Here is an 11,296-nt window from a genome sequence, read left to right on the forward strand (position 1 = left end):
CGTGACTTGCACCCATTTTGAGTCCCCACACCCCTCCAATTGGCCTTACGTCTAGCTCATGGGTCTCGTTTGCCTAGTGTCTAGCTCGTGGGCTCTATGACATAAGAGCTGAAGAACTCGTGGGCTGTATGATTCGTGGGTAGTGTGACTCGTGGCTGTCGAGTTTGTGACTTGCACCCATTTTGAGTCCTTACGCCCCTCCAAAACCCTTCATTTGATCCCTGCTGTCGTACTTTCTCTCTTCCCTGTCTATTGTAAGTAGGTAATGAGAAGTCCACGTATATAAAAGGAGAGTAGAGATATGTGAGAAGAGTTCGGGGAAACTAGGGGTCGTTTAATGATGCACAAAGCTGAGTGCTCTGACGTGACTAATACCTCAGCCACAGCCCGTGGCAGACACATGCATAGAGCGAACAAACATATAATTCCTTTTTCATTAATAACAGACGTTCGATTTCCCTCTTCTTCTTATTTGCAGCGTATAGGAGAAAATGTTTGGATGAGAACATAATGGACTGATGGTCTTGTTTGATTAGCGGTTGTTTCTATTTTCAACTGGAAGAATCATTTCCGTCTTCAAATACGGAAATGATGCGCTCGCTTTCAAAGGCACTTGAGTCTCAATTAAAGGGAGTATTTCGTTGTTTTAGCGAGGTCATTTCGGCAAATAAATCTATCTCGAAATGAGTTTGTGTATGTGTGCCCGCGCATGTGGCCGCATGCTTCACCGCATATCAATTGGTGTATGTATATCATTTTGGATTGAAACACAAGCAACTACCCTGGAATTTAATGTACTCTTACTAGACTTGCAATACCAACAACGAAAAACAATTAAAAAGCCTATATAATAGATAAGTTTACATAGCGTGAAATCATCTCTTTAACGTTGGATACTGAATAGATATAATTATTGAAAAGTTTCCACCAACAAACCAAAATGCCGTAAAAGATCACCATTTTCTTGGTTTTTAAACCATTCAGTATTCTTTAGGTATGGGATTTTATCTTTATCTTTGTTTGCATCAGAAGAGCTGGGAAGATAACGGATCTGGTGATTCCTGGAAACTCGCTTCCTCTAGCTGTCTCATACTGAAGATACTCCTCACAAAATGGACGAATTTGTCACTCCATGTAAATGATAAGTCGATCAATGTGTAACTATGTTCGAACATGAGTTGGCATTCCGGACTACTACAGTTACATATGTACAAGGCTCCTATGTTATATCTCTTCAACCTACATACTTCTTACTTTCCCACCCCACCCTATCCCCCACCCCCATCCAGCCATGGAAGGATCTGTAAATGAAGGCTTCATCTTGAAATGCGAATATCATTTTTTGAAAGGTTCCACCCATACCACTATGGTGACTACGGTACTACGTGCGCTCAGTTTGAAATATGAATGATTCCAAGGTGCCAGTAATTTGAATAGATGGACGGCGAATGAGCACGGAAACATTTATCACTTTGTACTACTTTCCTTATTGGTGTAACGGTATGCGCACAGGAGAGGAATGTTTAAAAGGGATATTTGTCGAAGCGAAAGCCTATTACGTGACCGTGCATCACCTAACCAACAAAAAGTCGCACGCACTGATTTTGTGTTAGGACTGAACACAGGTGAAATGGGTCAACCCGGTCAATCTTGAGATTTTCATATTTTCTGAAAGAGCAAGTCTTCCACATTATACTAAATTTTGGGATCATAAATAGAACGGGAACTTGTGATTTCAACAGTATTTCTCGAACACTTTTTGGTGGAATAGTGTGATTAGGTGTTTCTCACAGAGTCCTCTTTTCATTTCTTACAATCCCTGTCCATACTCTTCACTTTCAACTCCAGTAACCTGAAAAAGAATGATGCTACTGCGTTGAAAGTTGGCATTGATCATCTACAAAATGTGTTAATAAAGCATGCCTAATTTCAGCGTAATCTAACAATCCCTTCGTTGTTGTTGCTCTGGTGGTAAACATCCTGGTTTTTTTTTTGTTCCATTCATCACACAGCTAGCACGGCTTGGTAAAGATTAAGTGCTTGAATAGACCATGTACTTTAGAGCCTCTTTTCTCAGTTCACACTTTCCAGAGTGAGTACTTTCTTTCCAATATTAGGATAGGTTAGGAGAGTCCATTTCAATTGAGTTATACATAATTTCAAAACTTAAAGTCTGCTCTTCCAGAGTCTGCTTATAACTAAAAATCCATGTCTGGCAACTTGTTGTTGGTTTTGTGATGCAGGGTCACATATACTCTTATTATCAGGGAAGCCAACCATTTTAAAGATTAAGGAGGGATAATGAAAAACAGTGCACATTTTGACCTGGTTTCGCCTCTATAGATTCGTGGATCTGTGAAGTTGCAAAATATGACGGAGTTCCGAAGAACTAAGGATAAGTTGTGTCAAATATCACAAATAATAAATCAATGAAACATTAAAAACCAAAGCTGGACATACACAGAGCGGTACGTCCATCACGATGACATGTAGCTACTTTAGCCCTCCTATGATTGTAACCAAATGCATCTAAATTTTCAATGAATATCATTTCGAGATTAATTTTCAATGAATATCATTTCATTTCTGTTGTCATCTTTAGAGAAAGTCTATATACGCGTTAACACGCTTTCACCGTGATTAAAATGATTAAATGATTCAGACATTTCAGGGCATTTTATCCATCAACTTCAACCAGTCCCCATAAATGGATGAATTTTCAGCATCTTGACCTTTATTTCTGTTAGATAGCCAAAGACTTGAGTGTCCCTTACCTTCCTTAAAAAATACAAACAAACCGACGATTGGATTGCTGTACGCTTTAGACCTATTGTAGACTAAAAACGGTCATCTGAGGTAAGTCAACCAGTTGGTCGACCCGCAAGTCGTTCATGTCCATCACGTGATAAATCTAAGGAGATTAACCCTTGGGTGTACCAGTTGGAAGTCTTCTGTTTGTAAACATCAAAGCTTAAATGCCGTACCCGACCACCAGAACACACGAGCACTCCGGTTTCCCTTCAAAGCCAGCGCACAGAAGGGCATTGTGACGCAATACGCTTAGCAAAATACATCTGTACAATGTACACAACCCTGTATATATTCTGGTCTCATCCCTGGGCATTATTATATTGATATTGATGAATAGTGATATATTACATCGCCCCAGCACAAACATCTAATACACATCATGCTACACGCGCACATAGCTTACATCTTTCTCCCACTATACACGTACTATTTCAAAAATCTATGCCTTTCGTGAGAGGCAAACCTGAGTTAAATTCCCCATGAGGCCGTCAGGCCAGTCAAGCTATGCTTACGCTGTCTCCTGCTTCCTTGTTGAATCAAAATAATGTACTGCATTTTATGGTTCATGCAACCACAAATATTTATGCTGTGTAGTATTACATGAAATCGTAAGTTTCATTTGCTCCTTTTTAATCTAGTTATTTGCTTATAACGCGTTACAACATTGTAATTCTATTTTTGTTTTGATTTGAGAAGCAGAATAAATGCAAACAAACGAAGACTGTTAAATGAACATTGCGGTGTAAAATGTTTGCTTTTCACTTGTCTACTTCAAAAGTTTTACACTTGTAAATCTGGTGCATGGTACAGTTTTAGACACTTGTGCTTGCGCTAGACCTTGGTGTTTCATTTAATGTTTCAAAGTGGAAAATCTTTGAATTTACCAATTAACAAACGTTACATACTTTGCTAGAGTTTGGGAACCAGCAAGTTTGAAATTATTGAGTATTCTTCTATCGGTTGATGATGGTGGAAATCATTAAACAATTCATCAGTAATGGCTGACCATTAACGCATCTTTAATTTGTCATCTTCAAGATCACGACTTTGCGCCCACTGTAGGTATCAGCATAAGATTTGACACTCATCATTTTTATGAGAGTATTTCTGTTTGGCGAAGCTCAATGTTAATGACTGCAGAAGCACGCTCAGCTTGCTCAGGTTAAATATTCTATAACTGGGACAAAACACCGACAGTTTGGTAGATGAGATGTATAAACGTGTGTTGTCAAAATGATGACATGGGCCCTGTTGCATAAAACCATGGCAAAATTACAATTACTGGTATATTTGCAATCACTGGTAACTATACCATTGTAACACTTTAATATTGCATAGCCATTTAAAGCCAATTAAGAAATCATCGATATATACCATTGATTGCATTAATATTATAGAAAGTTACCATAGTTTTATGCAACGGGGCTTATGGTCTTATTTTGCCACGCGTGGGGTCTTCAGTCTCCAAAGGAACACATGATCATGTAATAATACCCCTGTATTAACAGGTAACGTTATCCAGAATTTGGGTTAGAAAGTTGAGGTGAATAAAACTTGTACATTGATGCATGCATCGGGCGGGATTCCAAAGCAGTACCTTCACTGCCATCAGGGGGGCATTTCATGAAGCGTTTTGGTCGGATATTTTTCTGACAAACTGTTTCAAGCTACTGAAATCCTTGCATCTGATTGGCTTAGAGCAAATTTGTCCGAAAACTTTGTCAGACAAAATGTTTCATGAAATGCTCCCCAGGATAGCCACATAGGAGTCTATAATTCTACAATCTATACCACCGTGAGCGAAAAATAAAGGGCATGCATGCTGGCAAGCTATCCCACATCTTGAAATAGTCTCAAGGGAAAGTTAGCGAAAGAGGATATTGTCTTTCGCTTTTGTCGGCGTGTTCTATGCCCGGGTTGTACGTCTTATTTCCCTCGTGCAGGGCGTGCAATACAGTGGTTTTGATGAAGAAAAGAATTGCTCAGGCATCTGATTCAAGCTATAATTTTCAGCTGGTCTTATATGAAAACAGATTGATCTACGAAATACGCCCAATCTTTTAATTAAATCGCTGGTCACGAAAAATTGTACATTCGAGGAAAGAACAGCGAGATTCGGCCGGAATCGTTACCACTCACTTCAAATTGACCAGGCAAAAAGACCAGGCAGATTAGGACTCGAAAAATTACAACAGGCCCTATACTTTCAAATATCACTTTCATGGACAACTGACGAGCTTGCAAAAGAAGGGTTACAACCCCGAAGAATTGATATGTTCAGGTCATTTTGTTATCAATAAGCGAAAAGGATAATATAATATAAACAGCACTATTATTGTCATCGTCATAATTATTTATCTTTTTTTTTTTAACGAATGTAACCAGATAGGGATTATTAATCTTGCTATTGCTTGCATGCCCGTGCCAGTTCGTTTGTGTCTGTGCTTTTATACTTTTAATCTTGAAAATGGGAATGATTTTGAAACAAAGATATCAATACTAATGATAATGATGATGATATAACAACAACAACAATAATGATGATGATGATGATAATAATAATAATAATAGCAATAGTAATGACAATAATAATAATAAGAATGATAATAATAATAATGATAATAATAATGATAATAATAATGATAGAAATAATAGATGTCGACTTCGAGGTAACCCAGACGTCCACATACTGTAAATGTGACTATTAACATGATTAATCTCATAAAAATATTTGATTTTTGTAGCCATGGTAACTGGCCCATGGGTTATATGCAAAATGCAAAGAGCCATATCAACGGCATTTATCATAATTCAAGAAATATGTAATTAAATTAACATTGTGACAAATTATAACCGTCCTCGCTCTGCAGACAAACTTCAGACAGCGAGTACACTAATTATTTTCCAAGTTGAAAACATGTATACCTTCTTTATCATTTGTTGTGGCTTCCAAGAGCTTCATAAACATTAACATCAAAGTCAGCTTAACAACTATAATTCTGCTTTCAGGAACACAACAGTAAACTAAACCTAAGCAAATATAGGCAGGATGAATATACCATAAGCCAATTGCGATTGTGACGCTATAAAAAAAAATGTTCATTGCAGGCCTGTCCAGCATTTCAATGTTTTGATATGAATATTTTGTACTTTTACTCTAGATTTTAACCCTAGATTTTATTGTAACCCTAGATTGTCATGATCAGCACATTATCTCCGTCAAATAATTGCATTCACGCCAGTAACGGCCATATCTTTATCGAAATGTGTTTATTTTTCATCGTAGTTCCCTGTAAGTAGACATGACTTGCATAATGGAAAAATATCAATTTCATTATGATGATATGGTTCGCCGTGAAGTGGTCGGTTGCAGATAAAGTTGGGGTAGTTCTTAGGGCAGACATCACTATTGGACAGTTGTTGTTGCTGTAAAATGCACTATTGTAACATGATCCTTACGATGTGACAAACATAATTATAACACTTCGTGCTTGATACAGTATCGCTCACTGGACACACACACACACACACACACACACACATGCAACATCGCAGTGCAATGGGTAATAATAAAAAACAAATAAAATTTATAGTATCAATCATTGTCGGAGGACAATAAAACAATCTCTTGCAGTATTTCAAATATATATATATATATATATATATATATATATATATAAATATATGATATAAACATATATATATATATACATATATATATATATATATATATATATATATATGGTTATATAAAATCATTCGTTTCACGTGGTTGAAGATTGGACAGAACGCTATAAACGAAACACAGTATCAATCTCACCACTATTAACAAAGGAAATGAAAGCAAAATGTGAATGTAAGACAAAATTTGCAATACACTGTGTAGCATTAATCATAGAAATGAATCAAGCTGGCAAGCAAACAGAGACCGATAGAAAAGTAAAATGAGAAAGAAGAACGATTTGTTGTATTTTTTTTTTCGGATGAAAACCAAGAAGTAAAAGGAATCGGGGGATTACAGAATGCGGACAGATTGCAATCCTGCTCCAGGCTTGGGGAAAAAGCACAGGTTCTTTTTAAAACGAATGTATCCTTCATATGGAAATCACCGAAGATATCACCACATCTTAAACATTTGTTGCTACTATGTGAGTGTGTGCCTGATGTAAAGTTAAATTATCAATGTATTTTTGTGAAATATTAATTCCTTCACGAATAAACAGTATTATAGTTAGTATCATTAGTATATCTATCGCTTAAAAAGGCATTATAAGTGACGACATTAGCGAGTTTCATTGTCAGTTAACACGCCATGCATGTTGGGTATAATCTTTGCTACAACTCAAGCAAGTCAACGCCCAAACTCAGAACAGCATTTCCGCATTTATGGCAATTATACAACTTGTATAACACGATGACAGGGGTGCAAAGCATTTGATCATAGATCAAACTATGATCTATCGGATCATAGTTTTCCAGTGCCACAATTAAATTATGTTGCTCTGCTGTACTTTGTGAGAATTCCATGAAAGCTTACCAATCGTCGCTCTCTGTGTAGTTGCTGAAGTAGTAACGTCTGCAAAAAATGTTGCAATGATGTCTCACAATCTTCTGCTCTTGAATTTTGTAATAGTGAAATACGGAATAAGATCTTCATCAACGAACGTTGCTCATCATTTAACAATTTGTTCATGGGATCATAGTTTGGCAGTGCCAAAATAAAATCATATTGCTCTGCTTTACTTTGTGACAATTCCATAAAAGCTTTGACACCAATCGTCGCTCTCGGCCCGAACTCGGAACATCAGGAGCTGTTGATGTAGGAACGTCCGCCATAAATATTGCAATGATGGCTCACAGTTTTCTACTCTTTGATTTTGTATTAGTAAAACGCGGAATGAGATCTTTATTGAACGTTGCTTATTATTTAACAATATTTTGTTCATTGGATCATAGTTTTACAGTGTCAAGATTGAATTATGTTGCTCTGCTGTACTTTAAGAGAATTCTGTGAAAGCTTACCAGCCGTTGTTCTCTGGACAGTTGTTGAAGTAGAGGCGTCTGTAATAAATATTGTAATGGTGACTAGCTATTTTCTCATCTTAAATTTTGTTTTAGTGATCACCTAGAACCTTGTTCATCATGCATCATAAATTGGGGCATTCAACATATCAAAATCACAGTTTCAGCACCAGCTATGATAAGATATTTATTATGTGGTTCCCTGCTGAAAAAAAAAAAAAACACACACAGTGTCACACCATTTGCTCACAGTGTGTTCATAGTGATTTCACATGGTCAACTATGAGAAAACGCTCCAATTTAGCAGTGCGAAGATGATTTCATACTGTGGTGTGTTGTTTAAAAAGAGAATTCACCCAGTAAGGTTGTGTTTCACACTGTGAATTTATAATGCACAACGTGTTCATATTGTTAAGACACTCGAATTTAACAGCGTGAAAAGATTTAAGGTTATGTTCACAATGTGTTCACACTATGTTTCACATTGTGCTTCACACTGTTAAAACGCTCGAATGTAACAGTGTGGAGAGATTTCACATTGTGTTCACAATTGTGTTCACACTATGTTTCACATTGTGCTTTACACTGTGGGTTACTGTGTTCTTTCCAACAGGGTTGTTTGAGTGCTATAAAAATATCGGGAAGAATAGTAAGTTCAGTGATGACTTATGAGAGAGCCGTAGTCATTTAGCATAACTGCGCCTTACAAGTTGGAGATTTTCTATGAAAATTGACGGAGTGAACAATTAAACGTACGACAGTTTTTCAACAGTTTGAGAAGGAAATCAAATGAATATTGAGAGGAAACTCAAGCATTTATCCATTTTTTAATCGGAATAGTTTATGTCTCAAAACCTGCTTTCTCGTGTAATTAGATTCAACAGATGCTTACCCGTTTCTGTCGTATTCGGGACACCTTTTTAGAAAGAGAATGCATAAGAAATTTTACAGTAATGTGACAGACGCTTTATATTTATTACGTCTTTTCGCTGGCGAAATCAATAAAAACTTTCATCGACCATTGCTCGTCAAGTTTAAGAATTCGTAGCATTCTTTTAAAATTTCATTGTACGCATCATCTGCTTTCTTATAAATTCAGACACATAGACATGCGGTAAGTGAGGATACGATAATGCTAGGTATACAGCATCAGATCAGTGATTACATTCAAGAATGTCAATGATAAGTATTTGGTCTGCTCCACGGAAGTTAGAGATCTGTACTGGAAGTCGAGAGAGTAGAAGCTTGAATGTAAAATAGCATTTCCGCAACTACGAAAAAGAAATCAAGTAAAAAGGAATCAGCGTCTAAACAAATAGAAATCACTCTACAGAGCCTGCTAATACAATTCAATGAAAGCTTACCAGTCGTCCCTGTCACTCCATCACCATTTACGCCTTTAGAGAGAAAGATATATTATGTATACGTAAATATAAACCACAGTAGAACGATTTACATCTCCTTCTTATGTCTTTCAGGTTGCTTGAGTTACACCAAGAATTCGACTTTCTGCGACCAGTATTCGACATTCTTTACATTTACCGTATTCCTCTCAAATTTGAATATCAGCGTCTGATGAGAAAGTGACTTCTCATAAGTTGTATAATATGATTTATTTGAAATTAGTACTAGGACTGTTGTGTTTACACCTCTTCATCGATTATACCATTGAAATACCACAATAGCCTGCCATGCAACGTCGAACAAGAATAAAAGACAGTTTTAACTGTGGTCACTTGCTCCTTAGAGTGCAAAGTGAACCTTATTTAGCAGCTAGGAATACCCAGAGGTCGCCTCAATGAGGCAGTGTATGGCCATTGGAATCATAAATAGTATGTATCGACATTTAAGTGTCCCTTTTCGCCAACATTACACTTAATCAAAGACTCACTCTAGCAGAGAACAAAGTCGGGGATTATTTGTATCACACGAGTCTCTCTCTCTCTCTCTCTCTCTCTCTCTCTATATATATATATATATATATATATATATATATATATATACGTCGCTTGTTGTTGAGGAGCACAGAGAGCTTCCAGCGCCACTGAAAAGTTCAATATTTGGTGAATTCTCTCCTTTCGATCTCTATCCTGCGCTTACGGCTTGTACCATTCCTTTCTTCTTGACATCATATCTAAGATGCAAATAGAATTGTAATCATCAACGAAATAAATGCTCTACAAACAGCTACCGAGGTTACAATAAGGTTGATAAATGATTGGTTCCCTGTCTGCTCCCTTTTTTTCCCCATCTCCCTGCAGATACGGTAGATAGGCCTATTCACTCTTGCTTTCCAACCTCGTGTTGCAGGTGCATGCGAACCGATGAATTTTACACTTTGTAGACAAAAAAAAAGATTGAAACACAAATGGGTCTCCTGTCTACCGAAATTTTGGTGAAAGCAGTTCGGGAAACTCATATCTAATACATTTTAGTGACACTTGTCACGAGCAAAATGTCTGCTCTTGGGAGAAAGAGTTTCAAGACCTCTACATACATACGTTGAAGCATGACTGACAGCAGAGCAAAACAACATGAAACACACAAGCAGAAAAACTTACCCGAGAGAGAATGTATTAAGGCGAACGTGATGAAGATGACAAAGATCGCATTTTGGTGCAGAAAATGCGTAATATCAAAAACCGCCATTGTGTATGGAAGCCAGCAGAAACGATGTTCTGTGATTATTTTCCCGCGGATAGAAAAAAAAAGAGATAAAGCGCAAAAACTAACAGACTTTAGGACGTCGGCAAGTCATCCGTGTGATCACCCGTACATGACGCACTAAATGTCAAGCTCAACCTGACACAAGGAAGGTTTTTAAACACACTTAAAAATCAGAACTTCTCACGATACCGACCGCATAAGGACACTGGTGATATCCGCATACAATGCGCGCATATACCTCGTAAGTAGTATAAGTGTCGGGTTCTCCCTTGGCATGGCGTTCACAAAAGTCACACACAGAATGTGCGCCAAGAATCATCTACACGGAGTCATCTGAGGTATCAATTTTCTCGGAGCGTCGAGGAAGATGGAGCTTCATGCCGATCAAATTACTTCTGCAGTGGGCATTGTCAAGCAATGTATACCTCTTTGCGAGTGAGTATGAAGGAATGGGCATGGATGGAGTTAAGACAGATGGAAAACACGCTGCATTGCAAGCTTTGCCCTTGTGACATTTAGGTTCCTGACTATAGATTGACAAAGAACACTCCTGTTCTTTAAATGACAGGTTAGTTAGTGCCAATCTATTGCTTTGAGCTTCATAAAACGGTGGTCAAGCCTATTTATCACGTATTAGGGTAATCATGTGATCGGACACGTATATAATGACGATGATAATCTTTCCTGCACCCGACATATAATCTGAGCGTACTTTTGATGTTTATTTCGTTTAACCCCAATGTATTTTTGACGTTTATTTTGTTACATCTTCTGTTTTTGAGCAACAACAACAATA

General features: G+C 37.4%; 1 protein-coding gene and 1 long non-coding RNA gene across 2 annotated transcripts in view; both read right to left on the reverse strand.

Annotated features, from left to right (window-relative positions):
* LOC139710900 (uncharacterized) overlaps positions 1 to 8,505 on the reverse strand; it is a 29,426-nt gene extending 20,921 nt beyond the window's left edge. The window contains exon 1 of the mRNA XM_071622823.1: positions 7,349 to 8,505. The gene's annotated coding sequence lies outside the window, so the exon portion shown is untranslated. The remainder of the gene's footprint in view (positions 1 to 7,348) is intronic.
* Positions 8,506 to 8,725: 220 nt separating this feature from the next.
* LOC139710904 (uncharacterized) lies at positions 8,726 to 10,678 on the reverse strand. Its single transcript, XR_011709485.1, has 3 exons — positions 10,395 to 10,678; positions 9,198 to 9,230; positions 8,726 to 8,749 (listed from the first exon to the last, which is right to left on the reverse strand). It is a non-coding gene; the product is annotated as an uncharacterized lncRNA (long non-coding RNA).
* Positions 10,679 to 11,296: the final 618 nt, after the last annotated feature.

This window comes from Diadema antillarum, unplaced genomic scaffold (genome assembly GCF_040938485.1).
Source record: "Diadema antillarum isolate AM-2024a unplaced genomic scaffold, OU_Dant_1.0 seq00001584_RagTag, whole genome shotgun sequence".
NCBI lineage: Eukaryota > Metazoa > Echinodermata > Echinoidea > Diadematoida > Diadematidae > Diadema > Diadema antillarum.